At 48.6% G+C, this 24,407-nt stretch overlaps 2 non-coding genes and 1 pseudogene across 2 annotated transcripts; all 3 read left to right on the forward strand.

Annotated features, from left to right (window-relative positions):
- Positions 1-22,247: 22,247 nt before the first annotated feature.
- LOC139270023 (U2 spliceosomal RNA) lies at positions 22,248-22,478 on the forward strand (annotated as a pseudogene).
- A 133-nt stretch (positions 22,479-22,611) lies between these two features.
- LOC139269894 (U2 spliceosomal RNA) lies at positions 22,612-22,807 on the forward strand. Its single transcript, XR_011594362.1, has one exon. It is a non-coding gene; the product is annotated as a U2 spliceosomal RNA (small nuclear RNA).
- Positions 22,808-22,941: 134 nt separating this feature from the next.
- Positions 22,942-23,137, forward strand: LOC139269896 (U2 spliceosomal RNA). Its single transcript, XR_011594364.1, has one exon. It is a non-coding gene; the product is annotated as a U2 spliceosomal RNA (small nuclear RNA).
- The last annotated feature ends 1,270 nt before the right edge of the window (positions 23,138-24,407 follow it).

Raw genomic sequence — 24,407 nt, forward strand, 5'->3', positions numbered from 1 at the left:
AGCGAACTTGGGCACAGATTGGCGAGAGTGAAGTGTTTACACTGCTAGAGTTTAACCAACTTAAAGTGTGCAGCTTAACAGCACAAAGCTTCCAAATGATTGTGCAGTTAGCACCATCATCATCATCATAGGCAGTCCCTCGGAATCGAGGAAGACTTGCTTCCACTCTTAAAATGAGTTCTTAGGTGGCTGACAGTCCTGAATAGAGGAGATTAACTAGAACAGTTAGCACCACCGTACTGATTAAGGCATTGGCTTATAGGGTCATTTGGAGCTGAGAAGGGACAATACTAGGTCTGGAATCATAGAAATTTACAGCACGGAAGGAGGCCATTTTGGTCCATCGTGTCGGCGCCTGTCGACCAAGAGCTATCCAGCCGAATCCCACTTTCCAGTGCAATCACATCTTTCCTGTAATGTGGTGACCAGTATTGCACGCATTACTCCAGCTGCGACCTAACCAGTATTTTATACAGTTCAAGCATAACTTCCTTGTTCTTGTATTCCATGCCTCGACTACTAAGGGCAAGTATTCCAGATGCCTTCTTAAACATTTATCTACCTGGCCTGCTACCTTCAGGGATCTGTGGACCTGCACCCCAAGGTCCTTTGTTCCTCTGCACTTTTCAGTGTCATACCATTTAATGTGTATTCCCTTGCCTTGTTAGATCTCCCCAAAAGCATTACCTCACATGTATCTGGATTGAATTCCATTTGCCACTGTTCTGCCCACCTGACCAGTACATTAATATCTTCCAGCTGTTTGCAGCTTTCTTCTTCATTATCAACTACACAACCTATTTTAATGTCATCTGCAAACTTCTTAATCATACCCGCAACATTCAAGTCCAGGTCATTGATATGTACCACAAAAAGCAAGGGACCCAGCACTGAGCCCTGTGGAACCCCACTGGATACCAACTTCCAGTCACAAAAACACCCATCAACCATTACCCTTTACTTCCTGCCTCTGAGCCAATTTTGAATCCAACTTGCTACTTTGCCCTAGATCCCATGGGCTATTACATTCATGACCAGTCTGCCATGTGGAACCTTATCAACAGCTTTGCTGAAATCCATATAGACTAAATCATACGCATTGCCCTCATCGACCCTCCTGCTTATCTCCTCGAAAAATTCAATCAAGTTAGTCAAACACGACTTTCCCTTAACAAATCCATGCTGACTGTTCTTGATTAATCCATGTCTTTCCAAAGATTTATCCTCAGGATTTTTTCCAATAATTTTCCCAAGACTGAGGTTAGGCTGATTGCCCTGTAATTACTCAATCTATCCCCTTTTCCCTTTTTAAACAAAGGTGCAATATTAGCAGTCCTCCAGTCCTCTGGCACCACACCGGTAGCCAGAGGGGACTGGAAAATGAAGGTCAGAGCCTCTGCTATTTCCTCTTTTGCTTTTCTTAACAGCCTGGGATACATTTCATCCGGGCCTGGGAATTTATCCACTTTCAAAGCTGCTAAGCCCCTTAATACTTCCTCTCTCACTATGTTTGTCTTGTCTAATATTTCACACTCCTCCTCCCTCATTGCAATGTCTGCATCGCCCCTCTCTTTTGTGAAAACAGGTGCAAAGTATTCATTAAGAATCATATCCACATCTTCTGCCTCCACACACAGATTTTCTTTATTGTCTCTAATAGGCCCCACTCGTTATCCTCTTACTCTTGATGTATGTATAAAACATCGTTGGGTTTTCCCTGATTTTACTTACCAACATTCTTTCATGCTCTCTTTGCTTTCCTGATATATTTTTTTAATTGCACCCCTGCAACTCCTCTAGAGTTTCTGCAGTATTGAGTATCTATCATAAGCCTCCCTTTTTTTCTTTATCTTACCCTGTATGACCCTTGACATCCAGGGAGCTCTAGATTTGTTAGCCAGCCCCCTTTTTTTGTAACGGAACATACTTGCACTGTACCCTTAGGATCTCCTCCTTGAATGCCTCCCACTGCTCTGATACTGATTTGCCATCAAGTAGCCATTTCCAGTCCACTTTGGCCAAATCCCATCTCAGCTCACCAAAATTGGCTTTACCCCAATTGAGAATTTTTATTCCTGATCCCCCTTTGTCCTTTTCCATAACTACCCAAAATCTTACTGAATTATGATTACTAGCACCAAAATGCTCTCCCACTGATACCCCTTCCACCTGCCCCACTTCATTCCCCAAAACCAAGTCCAGAATCACCCCCTCCCTTGTTGGGCTTGTTACGTACTGGCTAAAGAAGTTCTCCTAAATGTAGTTTAGGAATTATAGAGGCAAGTTGACCTCTCTGTCCCATTAATAAGCACCCTGCACTGCCGAGCTCAGGTACCAGACTACTAGGTTTGCAACGGAGCATTGGCTTAGTTCTAAGCCTTCATCACAAAGGGTGTCATTTTAGCATCTATTCAACTGCAAAGATGCTCTGCTTACCTCTTTCCTATGGAGATTAGTGAATAATTGTTTTTTGGTCAATTAACCAACCTCTTTGATCAGACAGATACCAATCATCTGGAACTCCCTTCATAATTGCATCGCGAGCATCATAACTCATTCTCTTTCCGAGCACAGCATGGAAACATTATTGCCTAATTGCCACATTTCTAACTGGTTAAACCACAATTTGTCATTTGACCAGTTAGAAATATGTCAAAAATGTCTTTATTTTAGATAGTTAATATAAATCTGAATTTAAAAAGCCAAATGTGTTCCTTGGAAGGCATGTGTGATGCCCTCTTGTTCTATGACATTAGTTTGTAAATGATCAAAACAAGTAGGTGGCTGAATGCAATCAGACCTAGTTATCATATTCAATTAGAAGCGTCTGTGCCTAAAGGGTTTTCTTTGTTGTTTCAATCCATGCCCGGCTACATACAATATGCTTGTGTCAATGGGACTGCTCCATATCAGTACTCTGTACATTCACCTTTATTATAAATGTTTCAAGAAGTTATTTCCTCTATTATTATGTTTTGACAACCAGCCTAACTGGGAAGGTATGAACGTTAATGATAGGAAATTTGTTTCCTGGGCCATTAACACATTATTTGCAGTCATATGTATCTGTTTAGACACTTTGGGGCCAAATTTGATTGCCATCCATTTCTCGGCGGCTCCCGGGCAGCAGCTACCTTTTTGCCGCCGGGTCCTGTCGGGAGCCACTTTCGGCTCCTTGTGTGGGCGGCAGACAGCGACAGTCGCCGGGTGGGAGCGGGAGTGAGCGGCTGGCGTCATCAGAGTGCGGCAGTTGGAGGCCTTTCCACTTGGGGATCTTCAGAGGGCCTCCAAAGCGCATGCACGAGACTTCGCGATTTTTTGTTGTTGTAGTTTTTGTCTTTCAACGTGTCGTAATTTTGGGGCCGTTTGAGGCTGATTGCTGTATTGCGCATGCGTATAAAGGCACACCACTTTATTCCACCTGTGAGTGTGAGAGGGGAGAGCACAGAGTTGGAGGTTGGAGAGGAGAGAGTTGGAAGTTGCAGAGAGGGCAGTTGGAGAAATTGAGACACACAAACTGTTGAGCAGCTATTCGTTTCATCATTGACGATGAGTGGCCAGAAATCAGCAATGAAGACTGGCAAAACCAGGCCCAGAGCTCCCTGGTTTAATGAGAAGGTGGAGTGCAGGTATAAAGACCTCACCCGGGATGGTTGTGAGAAGCCTCCACCACCCCAATACCGCCGCATTTGGAGAGAGATCGCTGAGATCGTGTCCGCAATGGGCAATGTTGAGCGGGATGGAGACCAATGCCGGAAACATTAGAACGAGTTAGTGACGGCAGCAAGAGTGAGTAAAAATGTCTTCGCCCCCTCCTGTCCATCACCAAAAGGGTTGTGCGCCAGATGTGTGTATGTGTGGGAATGTGTGTGGGGGACATCAGCAAAGGGGCTAAAGGCTGCAACATTTCTGTTAGGTATGCAACCCTATGTAACCAGCATTCTACCACCACCAGAGGGTGTATCTTTTGGAGTCCCAAGGGATCCCAGCATCCCTTGGGAGCAGTGTATATAAGCAGGTCTCCCATGCTGTACCTGCACTCTGGAGTTAGAATAAAGAGACTAAGGTCACACTTACTCACGTCTACAGTATTCAATCACATTAGTTTATTCCGAACATAACAACTGGCAACGAGATAGCGAACCATCACACGAAAATGCAGAGTACTGTTGGTATCCTGGCGAAATTCTCAGAAGGAGAAGATTAGGAGGCCTTTGTGGAGCGACTCGACAAATAATTCATGGCCAACGACTGGAATGGAGTGTGATCGCTGCCAAACAAAGGGCGTTCCTCCTCACCGTCTGCGGGGCAACATCCCATGGCCTCATGAAGAATCTTCTGGCTCCGGTGAAACCAACAACCAAATCGTATGAAGAACTGTGTACGCTGGTCCGGGAGCACTTAAATCCGAAGGCAAGTGCTCTGATGACAAGGTATCGATTTTACACATGTCAATGGTCGGAAGGCCAGGAAGTGGCGAGCTACATCGCCGAACTAGGGCACCTTGCAGGACATTGCGAATTTGATGGATTCCTGGAGTAAATGCTAAGAGACTTTTTTGTGCTTGGCATTGGCCATGAGGTTATCCCTCGCAAACTATTGACTGTTGAAACACCGAACCTGAGCAAAACCATAACGATAGCCCAGGCATTTATGTCCATCAGCGCTAACACCAAACAAATCTCACAGCATAAAGATGTTTCGGCAAGTACTGTACACAAAGTAACGTCATTTTCAGGCAGGAATGCATATGGCAGAATGTACACGCCTGCAGCTGCACGACCTCAGATGACCCAGAGTCTGCCATCAAGCGTTAATGCGAGGCAGTTAACACCTTGTTGGCGCTGCGGAGGTGATCATGGAGCCCATCAATGCCGCTTCAAACACTATGCGTGCAAAGGCTGTGGAACAATGGGACACCTCCAGCGAATGTGCAGACGAGCTGCTAACCCTGCAAACCACCATATTGCAGAGGAAGACCGATCCATGGCGGATCAAACTGAACTAGAGACTTAAACTGAGTAGGCAGAAGTGTATGGGGTACACACCTTCACCACGAAATGTCCACCAATCATGTTAAAAGTTGAACTGAACGGAATTCTAGTGTCCATGGAATTGGACACGGTTGCGAGTCAGTCCATCATGAGCAAAAAAGTCTTTGATAGGCTGTGGTGCAACAAGGCACACAGGCCCAAGCTGAGCTCCATTCACACCAAGGTGAGAATTTACGCTAAAGAGCTGATTCCTATAATTGGCAGCGCAGCAATAAAAGTCTCCTATGGTGGAGCAGTGCACGAACTACCACTATGGATAGTACCAGGAGATGGCACCACACTGTTCGGCAAAAGCTGGCTGGGTAAAATCCGCTGGAACTGGGATGACATCCGAGTGCTTTCGTCCATCGACGACGCCTCACGTGCCCAGGTTCTGAGCAAGTTTCCGTCGTTGTTCGAACCAGTTACCGGAGGTTTTTCGGGGGCGAAGGTGCAGATCCTCTTGACTCCCTGTACACAACCCATCCACCACAAGGCACAGGCCGTGCCATATATGATGCGAGAGAAAGTGGAGATCGAGCTAGATAGGCTGCAACGAGAGAGCATCATCGCGCCGGTGGAGTTCAACGCATGGGCCAGTCCGATTGTTCTGGTTCTCAAGGGCAATGGCATGGTCAGAATTTGCAGGGACTATAAAGTAACAATTAACCGTTTTTCACTGCAGGACCAGTACCCGCTACCCAAGGCAGATGACCTATTTGCGACCCTGGCTGGAGGAAAGACGTTCACCAAGTTGGACCTGACCTCAGCCTACATGACGCAGGAGCTGGCGGAATCTTCGAAAGGCCTTACCTGCATCAACATGCACAAAGGTCTGTTCAACTACAATAGATGCCCGTTTGGGATTCCATCGGCTGCGGCTATTTTTCAAAGGAACATGGAGAGTCTACTAAAGTCGGTCCACACTTCGTGGTTTTCCATGCCGACATACTGGTCACAGGTCGATACACCATCGAACACTTGCAGAACCTGGAAGAGGTTCTAAGTCAGCTAGATCGTATGGGACTCAGGTTGAAATGCTCGAAGTGTGTTTTCCTGGCACCAGAGGTTGATTTCTTCGGGAGAAGAATCGCGGCAGATGGCACCAGACCCACCGCGCCAAGACGGAGGCCATGTTGCTACGGGTGGCTCTGCTGCACAGGAGGGCAGGAAAAAGAGTGGGAGAGCTATAGTGATAGGGGATTCAATTGTAAGGGGAATAGATAGACGTTTCTGCGGCCGCAACAGAGACTCCAGGATGGTATGTTGCCTCCCTGGTGCAAGGGTCAAGGATGTCTCGGAGCGGGTGCAGGGCATTCTGAAAAGGCAGGGTGAACAGCCAGTTGTCGTGGTGCATATAGGTACCAACGATATAGGTAAAAAAAAGGGATGAGATCCTACAAGATGAAATTAGGGAGCTAGGAGCTAAATTAAAAAGTAGGACCTCAAAAGTAGTAATCTCAGGATTGCTACCAGTGCCATGTGCTAGTCAGAGTAGGTATCGCAGGATAGCTCAGATGAATACGTGGCTTGAGCAGTGGTGCAGCAGGGACGGATTCAAACTCCTGGGACATTGGAACCGGTTCTGGGGAAGGTGGGACTAGTACAAAAAGGACGGTCTGCACCTGGGCAGGACTGGAACCAATGTCCTAGGAGGAGTGTTTGCTAGTGCTGTTGGGGAGGAGTCTGCTGCTGGGCAGGGGGTTGGGAACCTATGCAGGGAGACAGAGGGAAGTAGAATGGGGGCAGAAGCCAAAGATAGAAAGAAGGAAAGTAAAAGTGGAGGGCAGAGAAACCTAAGGCAAAAAGCAAAAAGGGCCACATTATAGCAAAATTCTAAAGGGGCAAAGTGTGTTAGAAAGACAAGCCTGAAGGCTCTGTGTCTCAATGCGAGGAGTATTCGAATTAACTGCGCAGTTAGCAGTTAACGGATATGATGTAATTGGCATCTCGGAGACATGGCTCCAGGGTGACCAAGGCTGGGAACTCAACATCCAGGGGTATTCAACATTTAGGAAGGATAGACAGAAAGGAAAAGGAGGCGGGGTGGCATTGCTAGTTAAAGAGGAAATTAATGCAATAGTAAGAAAGGGCATTAGCTTGGATGATGTGGAATCGGTATGGGTGGAACTGCGGAATACCAAGGGGTAGAAAACGCTAGTGGGAGTTGTGTACAGACCACCAAACAGTAGTAGTAAGGTTGGCGAAGGCATCAAACAAGAAATTAGGGATGCATGCAATAAAGGTGCAGCAGTTATCATGGGTGACTTTAATCTACATATTGATTGGGCTAACCAAACTGGTAGCAATGCGGTGGAGGAGGATTTCCTGGAGTGTATTAGGGATGGTTTTCTAGACCAATATGTCGAGGAACCAACCAGGGAGCTGGCCATCCTAGACTGGGTGATATGTAATGAGAAAGGACTAATTAGCAATCTTGTTGTGCGAGATCCCTTGGGGAAGTGACCATAACATGACAGAATTTTTTATTAGGATGGAGAGTGACACAGTTAATTCAGAAACTAGGGTCCTGAACTTAAGGAAAGGTAACTTCGATGGTATGAGGCGTGAATTGGCTAGAATAGACTGACAAATGATACTTAAAGGGTTGACGGTGGATAGGCAATGGCAAACATTTAAAGATCACATGGATGAACTTCAGCAATTGTACATCCCTGTCTGGAGTAAAAATAAAACGGGGAAGGTGGCTCAACCGTGGCTAACAAGGGAAACTAAAGATAGTGTTAAATCCAAGGAAGAGGCATATAAATTGGCCAGAAAAATCAGCAAACCTGAGGACTGGGAGAAATTTAGAATTCAGCAGAGGAGGACAAAGGGTTTAATTAAGAGGGGGAAAATAGAGTACGAGAGGAAGCTTGCCGGGAACATAAAAAACTGACTGCAAAAGCTTCTACAGATATGTGAAGAGAAAAAGATTAGTGAAGACAAACGTAGGTCCCTTGCAGTCGGATTCAGGTGAATTTATAATGGAGAACAAAGAAATGGCAGACCAATTGAACAAATACTTTGGTTCTGTCTTCACGAAGGAAGACACAAATAACCTTCCGGAAGTATTGGGCACCGAGGGTCTAGTGAGAAGGAGGAACTGAAGGAAATCCTTATTAGGCGGGAAATTGTATCAGGGAACTTGATGGGATTTAAGGCCGATAAATCCTCTGGGCCTGATAGTCTGCATCCCAGACTACTTAGGGAAGTGGCCATAGAAATAGTGGATGCATTGGTCATCATTTTCCAACAGTCTATCGACTCGGGATCAGTTCCTATGGACTGGAGGGTAGCTAATGTAACAGCACTTTTAAAAAAGGGAGGGAGAGAGAAAGCGGATAATTATAGACCGGTTAGCCCGACATCAGTGGTGGGGAAAATGTTGGAATCAATTATTAAGGATGAAATAGCAGCGCATTTGGAAAGCAGTGACAGGATCGGTCCAAGTCAGCATGGATTTATGAAGGGGAAATCATGCTTGACAAATCTTCTGGAATTTTTTGAGGATGTAACTAGTAGAGTGGACAAGGGAGAACCAGTGGATGTGCTGTATTTGGACTTTCAAAAAGCTTTTGACAAGGTCCCACACAAGAGATTGGTGTGCAAAATCAAAGCACATGGTATTGGGGGTAATATGCTGACATGGATAGAGAACTGGTTGGCAGACAGGAAGCAGAGAGTCGGGATAAACGGGTCCTTTTCAGAATGGCAGGCAGTGACTAGTGGAGTGCCGCAGGGCTCAGTGCTGGGACCCCAGCTTTTTTCAATATACATCAATGATTTGGATGAAGGAATTGAGTGTAATATCTCCAAGTTTGCAAATGACACTAAACTGGGTGGCGGTGTGAGCTGTAAGGGGGACGCTAAGAGGATGCAGGGTGACTTACGACAGGTTAGGTGAGTGGCCAAATGCATGGCAGATGCAGTATAATGTGGATAAATGTGAGATTATTCACTTTAGGGGCAAAAACGCAAAAACAGAATATTATCTGAATGGTGGCAGATTAAGAAAAGGGGAGGTGCAATGAGACCTGGGTGTCATGGTTCATCAGTCATTGAAAGTTAGCATACAGGTACAGCAGGTGGTAAAGAAGGCAAATGGTATGTTGGCCTTCAGAGCTAGGGGATTTGAGTATAGGAGCAGGGAGGTCTGACTGCAGTTGTACAGGGCCTTGGTGAGGCCTCACCTGCAATATTGTGTTCAGTTTTGGTCTCTTAATCTTAGGAAGGATGTTCTTGCTTTTGAGGAGTGCAGCGAAGATTCACCAGACTGATTCCCGGGATGGCTGGACTGACATATGAGGAGAGACTGGATCAACTGGGCCTTTATACATTGGAGTTTAGAAAGATGAGAGGGTATCTCATAGAAACATACAAGATTCTGACGGGATTGGACAGGCTAGATGCGGGTAAATTGTTCCCGATGTTGGGGAAGTCCAGAACCAGGGGACACAGTCTTAGGATAAGTGGTAGACCATTTAGGACTGAGATGAGGAGAAACTTCTTCACTCAGAGAGTTGTTAACCTGTGGAATTCTCTATGGCAGAGAGTTGTTGATGCCAGTTCATTGGATATATTCAAGAGGGAGTTAGATATGGCCCTAGCAGGAAAGGGATACTGAGGGAATGATCAGCCATGATCTTATCGAATGGCAGTGCAGGCTCGAAGGGCCGAATGGCTGACTCCTGCACCTATTTTCTATGTTTCTAAGTTTCTATGTTAAGCAAGGGAGATGGCTGGGCATGGGGGAAATCACAAGAGACAGCTTTTGAGAAAGCCCGAAATCTGTTATGTTCCAACAAGCTGCTTGTCCTGTATGATCCTTGTAAACGTTTAGTGCTAGCTTGCGATGCGTCTTCGTACGGGGTCGGGTGTGTGTTACAACAAGGAAACAAATCGGGGACATTGTAACCGGTCGCTTATGCATCCAGGAGCTTGTCCAAGGTCGAAAGGGCCTACAGCATGATTGAAAAAGAAGCTCTGGCATGCATTTACGGGGTAAAAAAAATGCCTCAGTATCTGTTTGGGCTTAAGTTCGAGTTAGAAAGTGACCATAAGTCGCTCATATCGCTATTCTCATAGAGCAAAGGTATCAATACCAATGCCTCTGCTCGCATCCAAAGATGGGCGCTCACGCTGTCTGCATATAACTATGTAATTCGCCGCAGACCGGGCACAGAGAACTGCACTGACGCCCTCAGTCGGCTACCATTGCCCACCACCGGGGTGGAAATGGCACAGCCTGCAGACTTGCTCTTGGTGATGGATGCATTTCGAAATGAAAAGTCACCCGTTACGGCTTGCCAGATCAGGACTTGGACCAGCCAGGATCCTTTACTGTCCCTTGTAAAAGATTGTGTCCTCCATGGGAGCTGATTCAGCGTCCCAGCGGAGATACATGAAGAGATCAAGCTGTTCCAGCGGCGTAAAGACGGAATGTCCATACAGGCGGACTGTCTTTTGTGGGGTAATCGCATGGTTTTGCCCAAGAAAGGCAGGGAAACGTTCATACGTGACCTACACAGTACCCATCCAGGCATAGTAATGATGAAAGCTATAGCCAGATCCCGTGTGTTGTGGCCCGGCATCGACTCAGATTTGGAGTCTTGCATGCGCCAATGCAACATTTGCTCTCAACTGAGCAATGCACCCAGGGAGGCACCACTAAGTTTGTGGTCAAGGCCCCCTAATCCGTGGTCTAGGATCCACGTTGACTTCACTGGCCTGTTTCTAGGCAAAATGTTCTTGGTTGTTGTGGATGCTTATTCAAAGTGGATTGAGTGTGTAATAATGTCTGTAAGCACGTCCACTGCCACCATCGAAAACCTACGAGCCATGTTTGATACACACGGCCTGCCTGATGTCCTTGTCAGCGACAACGGGCCGTGCTTCACCAGCGCTGAATTTAAGGAATTCATGACCCGCAATGGGATCAAGCACGTCACATCTGCCCCATTCAAGCCTGAATCCAACGGCCAGGCAGAACGGGCAGTCCAAACCATCAAGCAAAGCTTGAAACGTGTGTCAGAAAGCTCCCTGCAGACCCACCTGTCCCGAGTCCTACACCGCTACCGCACCAGACCCCACTTGCTCACTGGGGTTCCCCCAGCCGAGCTGCTCATGAAAAGGGCGCTCAAAACAAATCTCTCTCTTGTCACATCGAGGGCAGGCGGCATCATCAAAGCATGTACCATGATCGCGCAAATTTGTCACGCAATATTGAAGTCAATGATCCTGTATTTGTACTCAGCTATGGACATGGTCCCAAATGGCTTGCTGGCACTGTTATAGCCAAAGAAGGGTGTCGGGTGTTTCAGGTCAAACTCGCAAATGGACTAACATGCAGAAAGCATTTGGACCAAACCAAACTGCGATTCACAGATAGCCACGAGCAACCTGAAGAGGACACCACCATCTTTGACCCTCCAACACACACACAAGTGGCAACCGACATCACGGTTGACCACGAAGCTGAACTCATCATCCCCAGCAGCCAGCAAGACCAACTGTGCAGAAGCCCAGCGAAGAACCAACCAACTCACCTATACCTGCATTTGTACCGAGACGATCGACTAGGGAGCGAAAAGCCCCAGATCGTCTCACCCTGTAAATAAGTGTACCATTGACTTTGAGAGGGAATGATGTTATGTATGCAACCCTGTGTAACCAGCATTCTACCACCACCAGAGGGCATATCTGTTGGAGTCCCAAGGGATCCCAGCATTCCTTAGGAGCACTGTATATAAGCAGGTCACCCATGCTGTACCTGCACTCTGGAGTTAGAATAAAGAAACTAAGGTCACACTTACTCACGTCTACAGTACTCAATCACGTTAGTTTATTCGAGACATAACAGTTTCTTTGTGCAGAAGAAAAACGCATCCAAGGCAGCAAGCCTGAGTGAGACGGGTGGGGGACCAGCAGAGGTAGTTGAATTGAGCAGGCTGGAGGATCGTGTGTTGACATTAGTGGGTGACCGTCGCCATGCAACCACAACGGTTGATGCAGATCCGGTGCTACAGCATGGTAAGGTTATACTAATCTGCAGTCTGAGCCACGCTCATGGCATGAAAGCTCATGCAATATTAAGGCACTCGCGGTTTACTGCACACTTTGTTGCCCAGTATTGGTGTGCCCATGAAGAGATGGAACTCCTTGCTGGCAGAATGTGAGATGACACGGCTCACACCTCAGCTTGACCAGCACCACCCACCCCCCACCCCCCCACACACAGACTCAAATGTTGTCCTCTACTTGCAGATGATGATTCGGACAGCATGGATCAAGGCACACCATCGACCTCTGGCCTTCAGAGAAGCTGTCAAACCCTAACGTCTCCTACCCCGACGTTGTCCCCAGCCCAAGACAGCGGATCCCTCCTCCACCACCTCCCCCATTTCCACCGCTCCCACTTCCCCCACCCAGAACCATGAAGAGGAGAGAGAGGAGGGAGAAGGACCCGACATTGTGGCCCTTGAGCTCGAGGACCTGGAACAGGATGACAGCAGCCTCCTGCCATGTGAGCCATCTGTCTGTCGAACCTTGGCGTCAGGCTCTGAGTTCCTGGGGTTTGTAATGGACTCCACACTGGCAAGCTCTACCAAGAGCAGAGGCCATGGCGCGAAGGCAACCACCAGGAGCGAGCAACCACCTGTGGATGCAGCACCGCTCTCTGCAATTCAGGAGATGGTCCAGCTATCACAGACGAGCGTGCAGATAGGTCGCGATATGCTCCAGACCATGGCTAGGATGGCTGGCAGCATCGCCACCCTCACCCAGCAGCACGATGATCAGATAGACCGGCTCATTACTGTGTTGGAGTGCAGAACCGAGAGCGTTGAGGTGATGAGGCAAGAGATAGCTTCTGGATGCATAGTGCAAGTCCCCGAGCCCACACTCTTAAGGCAGACAGATCTGGAGGAGCAGGAGATCCCACCGCCTTCGGTCACACCCCCTGCCTTCTCACCAAGATGAACACATCTGCAGACATCCTGCTGCCCCCCTGCACAACCTCGTCAACCAGAGGCAGTGAGGGGCAGGGGAGCAGGGCGATGTGGTGTAGGCGGGGCGAGGAAGAGGAGTTTGCGCATTGCTTCAAGGGTGGGGGGAAGAGAGGTGGTGGTGCTGGATAGAGAGGGTGGTGTTGTAAATATTTGTAAATGTAATAATGTTATGTAACCTTTGTTATTGTGCACTTGTAAATACACTCACATTGTTGACCCTCGCTTGGTGAGTGTGTGATTTTAACATGTGTGGTGCCTTGTGAGAAATACTCATCTGTCCCTCAAGTCTTCTGCTTGATCAGGTATATCTTCCCATCCACATATGACTGTACTGTATAATGGGTACGGTCATCAGGTCATCGCAACACGCTTTATGTGCTTTGAGGATTATTTGATGTGTCAGATTAATTCCATCTTTCAGAATAGACTAATGTCCGTCACCACAACAAGGCACGTTGGGTACAGGTCTTCTGTGATGAATCAGAACAGATTTTATGAAGTAGTTTATTTGCAGTACAAAGAAAGACACATTAACACGGTGATAGTGACAGTCTAGTCATTGAAACCTCAACGGTAGGCTACCGAGTAGCGCTTGTCTCTTGCTGTGTTCTATCGACCGTAGTCTTTCCTCAGTTTGGCCCGTAATCGCGCTGGCCCTAAAGTCAAATAGCTGTAGCTTTGTTCCCTTTTCCTCCCATATAAATGAAGGACTGTGTCACAGAATTAATTCATCAGCTTGGATAGACAAAATGTGACTTTTCACTTATTCATAATTATTTTGCCTTCGCCATTGGGCTTCTCAATGAAGGTCTTTCAGCAAGGTCAAAGAAAAAAGTTTCCATCAGCCTAGACACATTTCAGTCACTTTTATCACATCCAAATTAAACATGACCATCAGCAATAAAGTAAAGCAACATCTGTCATGTATCTTGCATTATTATATATAACTGTATCCCAACATGCTATACATGACTGTAATAAGATCCCAACATGCTATACATGACTGTAATAAGATATGAACCACCAGCATACCTTACCACCAGGGGTGCACTTGCAAGAGACAGGTATATAAGCACAGGTCTCAGGCAAGTGCAGCATTCCAGAGCTGTGAAATAAAGGTGCAGGTCCAGAGTGACCCTGACTTCACTACATGCCTCGTGTGAATCTGTACTGAGGGGACACGACTTTACAGTGGCGACGGGTTACGGGATTACAGAATCCACAGAATGGCGAACAACGGATCAGATGAAAAGTACAATGCGGGAGACAATTGGGAGGACTTTATAGAAAGGCTCCAGCAAAGCTTTGTAACCAAAGACTGGTTAGGCGATGATACGGCAGACAAGAGAAGAGCCCATCTCTTGACCAGCTGTGGCTCGAAAACATACGCTTTAATGAAGGATCTGTTGGCACCTGAGAAACCAGCAAACAAGTCGTTTGAAGAATTGAGCACACTGGAAAGAGACCACCTGAAGTCAGCGAGCAGCCTACACATGGCCAGACACAGGTTCTACAACTACAGACGCTGTGTGGGCCAGAGCATACCCAACTTCGTGGCGGAACTTCAGAGGTTGGCTAGTTTATGTGAGTTCTCCGATGAACTGAGGAGAGAAATGCTGAGAGACTTTTTCATTGAAGGAATAGGCCACGCATGCATATTCCGAAAGCTCATAGAGACCAAGAACCTGACCTTAGAGGCAGCAACACTGGTTGCACAGACATTCTTGTTAGAGGAAGAAGAAACGAGGTTGATTTACAATGCAGGTACGACAACTAACGAAATAATGGAACAAGGAGTTCACAGCATTAGAAAAGCTGCTACCCCCACACACAGACAAAACCGGCAGAACAGGCTTTCGACAGCAAGCAGTGGCAACAGAAGCCATCAAGGGCCACAGGAACGGCCGTTCACATCTCATCAACCCACAATGCGAGCAATCAACTACAAACTGAGAGAAGCTCAAGAGAGATCAGCCAGACGCAGCTCATTCTTTGCAAGCAGTCTGTGCTGGTGGTGTGGGTGTGGGCACTCGTCAAGGGAATGTTGATTTCAGCAGGCTGTTTGCAGGAACTGTGAATATACAGGGCATTTGGCCCGCATGTGCAAAAAAACTGCAGCTCGGCTGGTATACGAATCGGATGGGTCGGAAAGCGGACCAGAAGACGGTGGGGACAGTACCCAGGACACCGATGTACAGCGGGCCAACACGATCAATGGCCACTGCTCCTACGACAGGACGCCTCCTATAATGATGAGGGTCCTACTCAACGGGATATCTGTCAACATGGAGCTGGATACAGGAGCGAGTCAATCACTCATGGGCGCTCAACAATTTGAACAACTGTGGCCGCATAAAAGAGACAGACCAAAACTCACAAGAGTCGACACCAAACTAAGGACCGATACCAAAGAAATCGTACCAGTCCTCGGCAGCGCCATGCTCTCTGTCACACACAAAGGGACGGTAACCCTCTTCCCCTGTGGATTGTCCCCGGAGACCCCCCAGCACTGTTGGGGAGAAGCTGGCTGGCAAAACTAAACTGGAAATGGGATGATGTCCATGCCATGTCATTAGAGGAACGGATCTCCTGCTCAACAGTTATAAAGCGATTTGAACATCTCTTTCAGCCAGATGTGGGCACTTTCAAAGGGGCCAAAGTCAAAATCTACATCACACAGGATGCTAGACCAGTCCATCACAAGGCCAGAGCTGTACCCTATGTAATGAGGGAAAAGATTGAACACGAACTAGACAGGTTTCTGCGGGAAGGCATTATATCACCTGTGGAATTTAGCGACTGGGCAAGTCCCATCGTCCCAGTCATGAAGCCTGATGGATCCGTACGAATCTGTGGGGACTACAAATCTACCATAAACAGAGTCTCCCTACAGGACCAGTACCCGCAGCCCAGAGTGGAGGACTTATTTGCCACATTGGCTGGAGGTAAACTTTTCTCAAAATTAGACCTCACATCTGCGTATATGACGCAAGAATTGACCGAGGAATCCAAGCTACTCACCACCATCAACACACATCGAGGCCTTTTCATGTACAATCGATGCCCATTCGGCATCAGGTCGGCAGCTGCCATATTCCAGCGCAACATGGAGAGTCTGCTCAAGTCCATCCCGGGGATGGTTGTTTTTCAAGACGACTTACTTATCACGGGCAGGGACACCGACTCCCATCTCCGTAATTTGGAGGAAGTACTAAAGCGGTTGGATCGGGTAGGCCTACGAGTCAAGAAATCCAAGTGCCTGTTTCTCGCACCCGAGGTTGAATTTTTGGGCAGAAGGATTGCTGCTGATGGAATCCGCCCAACAGAGTCCAAAACAGAAGCAATTCGCCTGGCACCCAGCCCCGAAATGTCTCAGAACTGCGCGCCTTTCTCGGGCTACTCAATTACTTTGGGAACTTTATGCAGAACTTAAGCACGCTGCTGGAGCCTCTCCACGTGCTACTCAGGAAGGGGTGCGATTGGTTTTGGGGGGACGCCCAGGAACGCGCCTTCAATAAGGCATGCAACCTTCTGTGTTCCAACAGTGTTTTGACTTTCTTTGACCCAGGTAAAAAGCTAGTTCTCACATGCGATGCGTCAGCGTATGGGTTCGGGTGCGTTTTGCAACATGCCAATAGTGCGGGCAAAATACAACCCATAGCTTATGCCTCCAGGCTTTCGTGGGCGGAGCGCGGGTACGGAATGGTAGAGAAGGAGGCGTTCGCGTGCGTGTACGGTGTCAAAAAGATGCACCAATACATTTTCTGGGCCAAGTTTGCGTTAGAAACCGACCACAAGCCCCTCACGTCCCTCCTATCTGAGAGCAAGGCAATAAACGCCAACGCCTCGGCGCGAATTCAACGGTGGGCACTCATGCTGGCGTCCTACGACTATACCATAAGACACAGACCAGGCACAGACAACTGTGCCGATGCGCTCAGCAGGCTACCCCTGGCGACCACGGAAGGGTCTGACGAACAGGACTGTGAGATAGTCATGGCAATCAATGCCTTTGAGTCCACAGGTTCGTCCATGACAGCTCGCCAAATCAGAGCCTGGACGGCCAGCGACCCCACATTATCCTTAGTAAAAAGATGTGTCCTAACCGGTGACTGGGCAGAGGCTCGCGATGCCTGCCCGGAGGAATTAAAACCCTTTCACAGGCGCATGCATGAGCTATCACTACAAGCAGACTGCCTGATGTGGGGCAGCCGAGTAGTCATGCCTCTGCGAGGCAGAGAGGCATTTGTCCGGGAGCTCCACTGCGAGTACCCGGGGATCGGTCTCATGAAGGCCATCGCCAGATCCCACGTCTGGTGGCCTGGTATTGACGCGGATTTGGAGCTCTGCGTCCGAAGGTACACCATTTGTGATCAACTCAGCAATACCCCCAGGGAGGCTCCACTGAGCCACTGGCCCTGGCCTACCAAACCGTGGTCGCGGGTGCACGTAGACTATGCGGGCCCATTCATGGGCAAAATGTTCCTCGTAGTTGTAGATGCATTTTGCAAGTGGATCGAATGCAACATTTTAAACTCGAGCACAACCTCCACCGCTGTGGAGAGCCTCGCAACCATGTTTGCAACGCACGGAATCCCTGACATATTGGTCAGTGACAATGGTCCGTGCTTCACCAGCGCAGAATTCCAAGACTTTATAATTGACCACGGCATAAATCATGTCAAGACGGCACCGTTCAAGCCGACCTCCAACGGCCAGGCGGAGAGAGCAGTGCAAATCATTAAACAAGGCATACTTAAAATCCAAGGTCCCGCGCTGCAGGGTCGCCTGTCGTGACTGCTGTTGGCATACAGATCTCGTCTGCACTCACTGACTGGGATCCCCCCCCGCGCAACTGTTGATGAAAAGGACTTTAAAAACAAGGCTCTCATTAATCCTCCCAGACATGCACAAAATCGTTGAGGCAAAGCGCCGTAAGCTGACTGAGTACCATGACAGAAATTCGAGGGGGAGATGGAATGAGATCGGGGATAAAGTGTTTGTACTAAACTATGGCAGGGGTCCCAAATGGCTTGCAGGGACAGTAACGGGCAAGGAAGGAAACAGGCTACTGGTAGTACAAATGGACAATGTCAAAACCTGCCGGAGGCATGTAGACCAAGTCAAAAGCAGATTTACCAACAGCACTGCGGAACCAGAGGCAGACTACAATGTGGAACTCGCACCACACCTGGTGGACAGACAGAGGGAACAACCTGAGGAAAGGGCAATCCCAACAGACAGCCCAGGAGAGTCAACAATAATCACACAAATCGAATGAGACAGCCCAGGCGAGATACCAGCAACCACACCCAAAGAAAAACAGACACCAAGGCAAACAACTGAATCACAACTCAGATGCTCCACACGAGAGCGTAGACCAGCTGAGAGACTGAACTTATAAAGACAATAAGACCTTGGGGGAGGGTGATGTCATGTATCTTACATTATTATATATAACTGTATCCCAACATGCTGTACATGACTGTAATAAGATCCCAACATGCTATACATGACCTGTAACCACCAGCATACCTTACCACCGGGGGTGCACTTGCAAGAGACAGGTATATAAGCACAGGTCTCAGGCAAGTGCAGCATTCCAGAGCTGTCAAATAAAGGTGCAGGTCCAGCGTGACCCTGACTTCACTACATGCCTCATGTGAATCTGTACTGAGGGGACAGGACTTTACAACATCCACCTAACTTTTTTCCAGCAGTTCCACTCATGATGGTGCAGCATCTGCACCATAGCCGTGATGTGCAGCGCTCCAGCACTCAGAGCCCTTCTCCCAGCTGTCCATGGCCGGGTCAGACCTGCTGTTTGTGAGTGGTCCTTCTGGCGAGCGGCAGGTCAATCTGAGGCCAGCATCCCTCATCAAAAGTCCGATTTGCAGCATCCGGCATGGGTGGGCGGCATGACATCATCCCTCGGCGTCCAATCTCGAGCTGGGCGGAACCTAGACTACAGATGTTCCGGAGGAATCGCCCAGAAAACATACACTTCCAGCGGATCCTCAGTGGCTGCGGGCGCAACCTGCACAAAATTCAGCCCCTTTGTCCTTCTTTGACATTGCCTTTATCAAACATCCAATTTTACATCAAAGGAAGGACACATTTGTAATCCAGAGATCCTATTTCACTGTTATTTTGACATGATATGGATTTGAGCAGAATCATCTTGTGCAATTCCCCGTCAGACAGTCGACAAGTGCTTGCTGAAAAAAGACCAAGAAGTATCTTCCTGAAGGGCTATACTTACCCATTGAAGATTGTTTCTAGTTCTATTGTATAAATATTGTGCTTTGTGTTTTCTATCTTGCTATATTCTTTTGTTTCACTAAATTGTATTTCAAAATAAATCAGGCCAAGTATGTTGTTACTGAAGATCATCCGGGAGGGCGCTGAGCACCTCGAGTCTTGTTGCCGAGAGCATGCAGAAACCAAGTGCAGGTAGCGGAAGGAGCGTGCGGCAAATCAACCACTGTCTGTCCCACCTGTGACAGAGACTGTAATTCCCGTATTGGACTGTACGGTCATCGGAGAACTCGCTTTTAGAATGGAAGCAAGTCTTCCTCGATTTCGAGAGACGATGGATGATGGATGGATGGACAAGTGGACGGACGGACAGACGGACTCCAAAGCTCGGGACCTAGATATCTGAAGGCAAGTCGGCAGTTCCATTCCCCACCCCCATCTAGATCAGCCATGGTTTCAGCCATTCTGATGATTCTGCCCAAAAAAAGTGAGCGGGCGGTATTCTTTTTTCCTGGCGTTACGCACATGGAGAAAGTTACGCTCGGCAATAAGTGTCTGAAAAATGGGCGTCAGTTTCCATTTTGTGGCTAAATGAGCGCTATCTAGGCTTTATACTTCATTTCAGTGGTAAAATGGACGTTAAGTGGGCGTTATGCATGCAAATAAAGTGTAAAATCTAGCCCACATGACTTTCCTCTTCATTGTCAACCACACAGCCAATTTTAGTGTCGTCTGCAAACTTTTTAACCATACCCCCTATATTCAAATCTAGATCATTGATGTATACCACAAAGAGCAAGGGACCCAGCATTGAGCCCTGTGGAACCCCACTGGAAACATCCTTCCAGTCACAAAAGCACCCATCAACCATTACCCTTTGCTTCCTACCTCTAAGCCTATTTACGATCCAATTTGTACTTCTCCCCCCAAATCAAACTACGAATGTGGGCCATTATCTACCTAATTAATATGGACAATACCTCTGAATCAAAACTAGGAATCACTGCAGGAATGACCCACTGACTCCCAGGACTATAACAAAGGACCCACAGACTTTCAGGCACCTATGTGCACTGAAACAATACCCTGGTCTTCACACCTGCGTGTACCTGTGACATCTTCTGATTAAATATTCAAAGCTATCTCCCCGCCCAAACTTACACAATGGACCACCCACTGGGTTTGAGCGCGAAAAGACCAGAACTGAATTGAATACAGTTGTGGAGAAGACAGTTGTGAAGAAAACGGTGGTGGAAAAAGGGAGTTGTGGAGAAAAGAGTTGTGGAGAAAAGGAGTTGTGGAAAAAGGGAGATGTGGACCAAAAAGGAGCTGGGCAGAGTTGACAGGGGAGGAAAGGTGTGGAAAGGAAAAGACTTGCAGGAGTTGTAGAGAAAAACAGTTTGGGGTCAGTTCTTGAAAGGGCTGCTGGCTGCTGGGGGTGAAGGAGCTGAGAGAGTTTTGCAAACTTTAATTTAAACGAGACTAAAAACCTACGAGCCAACCTCGTGGTTGGTAAGTGGCAGCAGGTGCTGCTGTTAGCCCTGAACACACTGGACAGGGTGAGAATAGCCGAAACATCAGGCTGGGGCACGCAGAGCTGTGCAGACCTGGACACCTGATTCAATAACCTGGATTCACAGCTGGAGTCTGACGATAACCGAGAGGCAGATAGAAGAAACCGACGCACTATGGCCAAATCACTTCTCAACTTAGCAAAATTAGCTTTTCCCCAATTTGGGACTTTTATTCCTGGTCTATCCTTGTCCTTATCCATAACTACTTTGAATCTGACTGAATTATGGTCACGGGCACCAAAGTGCTTTCCCACTGATACTCCTTCCACCTGCCCAGCTTCATTCCCCAAAACTAAATCCAAAACCGCCCCCTCTCGTGTTGGTCTTGTTACAAACTGACTAAAAAAGTTCTCTTGAGTGCATTTTAAGAATTCCTCATCCTCTATACCCTTCACACTATATTTGTCCCAATCAATATTAGGATAGTTGAAATCCCCTACTATTACTGCCCTATGGATTTTGGACTTCACAGAAATTTGCCGACATATTTGCTCTTCAATCTCCCTCCCACTGTTTGGGGGTGTATAATACACACCCAGCAGTATGATTGCCCCTTTATATGCTTTTCGCTTTTTCATTGGGCTATAATTTGATGTCAAAGTAACAGTGAAACTAATGGCACACACCAGTATTTATGGGGAAATGCTACAGCAACTTCAGGCAAGGGAAGTTAAAGGCGGAAATTCAAAAGTTGCTCTCCGAGCTTTGCAAAAACGACATGTCGCAACCTGCCTCACCATTGAAATGCATTGAATGGCGTGAAGTTACTGAATTTGTTCGGTAGATATGAACTAAACGTATCACAGAAAGTTACGCCATGTACATTTCTGTCTAAATACCCTTAACGACATATTAAGTATTAATTACTACCAGCCAACTGTTGTAGAGCCCTCTAGTGGACTACTAATGTAATAACAATAAAGCCATGCCACAGTCTAAAACCCTTCCGCCACGGAAAACCCGGGGGCAGAAATCAGCAGCAAACTCCCTCGGGCTGTATTTGTATTTGAAATTTACACTTTGTGTACATAGAGCACCAAACCTGTAAACATCAATGTAGTGCCATGTACAATGAAAGGTGTGTTATGAAATGCAAGTTTGAAAAGAAAAAATGTAAATGTACCATCACCCATTCCGGGCTCTGTAATGTAACACATGAAATGTAATTTGTGTTAATGTACCACAATGTACCCTGTTTATTGTACTGAATCGCAGTTGAACAGAAAAACGAGAAATGTAACGAACGAAACTGCCGTCGGCACCCAGATGTATTGTATGGGATTGCTGACCGCAGCGAAATGTAATGAAATGCCATCGAATGTACTGTACAGATTCTTTTTATGAATAAAGTATATTTTGAAATAAAAAAAAACTCCGCTTCTCGGCCTTTTGGCTAAGATCTGCATAACTAACCTGACCAGCCACCATGACCTCCGGGTGGTTTCTCCCTGGTCAGGAAGGTATATGCTTGCATTTTTGGAAACAGGAGGTGGGTGGGGAGGTTTGATCCATCCACCTCCACGGAGGTGTGTGGGGGACCTGACCCATCCACCTCCATGGCACGAACCTGGTATTGCAGTACTTCCAGGAACGGTGCAGTGGCTCTAGGCCTTTTGGCTAAGAGCATTGGCGCAGAGTGATCCTTGGCATGTGCAAGGTGACCTCTGGCGTTTGTGATTTGACAAAGAATTGGAACGATTGGCTACGAATTAAAAAAAAAAAAAAAAAACTCCAGGTATCGCTTCTCGGCCTTTTGGCTAAGATCATGCGTAACTGACCTGACCAGCCACCATGACCTCCGGGTGGTTTCTCCCTGGTCAGGAAGGTATATGCTTGCTTTTTTGGAAACAGGAGGTGGGTGGGATGGCTTGACCCATCCACCTCCATGGCACGAACCTGGTATTGCAGTACTTCCAGGAACGGTGCAGTGGCTCTAGGCCTTTTGGCTAAGAGCATTGGCGCAGAGTGATCCTTGGCATGTGCAAGGTGACCTCTGGCGTTTGTGATTTGACAAAGAATTGGAACGATTGGCTACGAATTAAAAAAAAAAAAAAAAAAACTCCAGGTATCGCTTCTCGGCCTTTTGGCTAAGATCATGCGTAACTGACCTGACCAGCCACCATGACCTCCGGGTGGTTTCTCCCTGGTCAGGAAGGTATATGCTTGCTTTTTTGGAAACAGGAGGTGGGTGGGATGGCTTGACCCATCCACCTCCATGGCACGAACCTGGTATTGCAGTACTTCCAGGAACGGTGCAGTGGCTCTAGGCCTTTTGGCTAAGAGCATTGGCGCAGAGTGATCCTTGGCATGTGCAAGGTGACCTCTGGCGTTTGTGATTTGACAAAGAATTGGAACGATTGGCTACAAGCACGCAGCCCCTAGCCCTGGCTGAATGGCCTCACTGGGGCTGCGTGAATGAGGCTCCTCCCACGGCCAGCTCCTGCTCCCCCCCCCCCCCCCCCGCGACCAGACCCGACACTCGCTCCTCACTCCACCCCCCGCCGACCAGATCCGACGCGACACCCGCTCCCCCCCCCCCCACCGACCCGACACCCGCTCCCCCCGCCCCGACCCGACACCCGCTCCCCCCCCACCCGCCCCGACCCAACACCCGCTCCCCCCGCCCCGACCCGACACCCGCTCCCCCCCCCGCCGACCCGACACCCGCCACCCGCTTTCGCCCCCGACCCGAGACCCGAAACCCGCCCCCGCCCCGACCCGACACCCGCTCCCCGCCCTGACCCGAGACCCGCTCCTCCCCCCCTGCCCTGACCCAACACCCGCTCCCCGCCTCGACCCAACACCCGCTCCCCCCCCAACCCCGACCCGAGACCCTCTCCCCCCGACCCGACCCACGATCCTGTTCCCCGACCCGACCCCAATCTCTCTTCCCCCCCTCTCTCTCCCCCTCACTCTCTTCCCCCCTCTCTTCCCCCCCTCTCTCTTACCCCCCTCTCTCTTCCCCCCCCTCTCTTCCCCCCCATCTCTTCCCCCCTCCCTCTCTTCCCCCCTCTCTCTACCCCCGCTCTCCCCCCCCCGCTCTCTCTCCCCACCCCGCTCTCTCTCCCCCCCTGCTCTCTCTCCAACCCGCGCTCTCTCTCTCTCTCCTCCTCCCTCCCCCCTCTCTCTCTCCCCCCTCTCTCTCCCTCCACCCTCTCTTCCCTCCCTCCCTCCCCTCTCTCTCTCCCTCCCTCCACCCTCTCTCCCTCCCCCCTCTCTCTCTCTCTCTCCCTCCCTCCCCCTCCCCCTCTCTCTCCCTCTCCCTCCCTCCCCCCTCTCTCTCTCTCTCTCCCTCCCTCCCCTCTCTCTCCCTCCCTCTCTCTCTCTCTCTCTCCACCTCCCACCCCACAATCTCTCCCCCTCACTCCCCCCTCTCTCTCCCCCTCCCCTCCCCCCTCTCTCTCTTCCTCTCTCTCTCCCTCCCTCCCCCCTCTCTCTCTTCCTCCCTCCCTCTCTCCCTCCCTCCCCTCTCTCTCTCTCTCCCTCTCCCCCTCTCTCTCTCTCCCTCCCTCCTCTCTCTCCCTCTCCCTCCC

The sequence above is a fragment of the Pristiophorus japonicus genome, chromosome 8 (genome assembly GCF_044704955.1).
Source record: "Pristiophorus japonicus isolate sPriJap1 chromosome 8, sPriJap1.hap1, whole genome shotgun sequence".
NCBI lineage: Eukaryota > Metazoa > Chordata > Chondrichthyes > Pristiophoridae > Pristiophorus > Pristiophorus japonicus.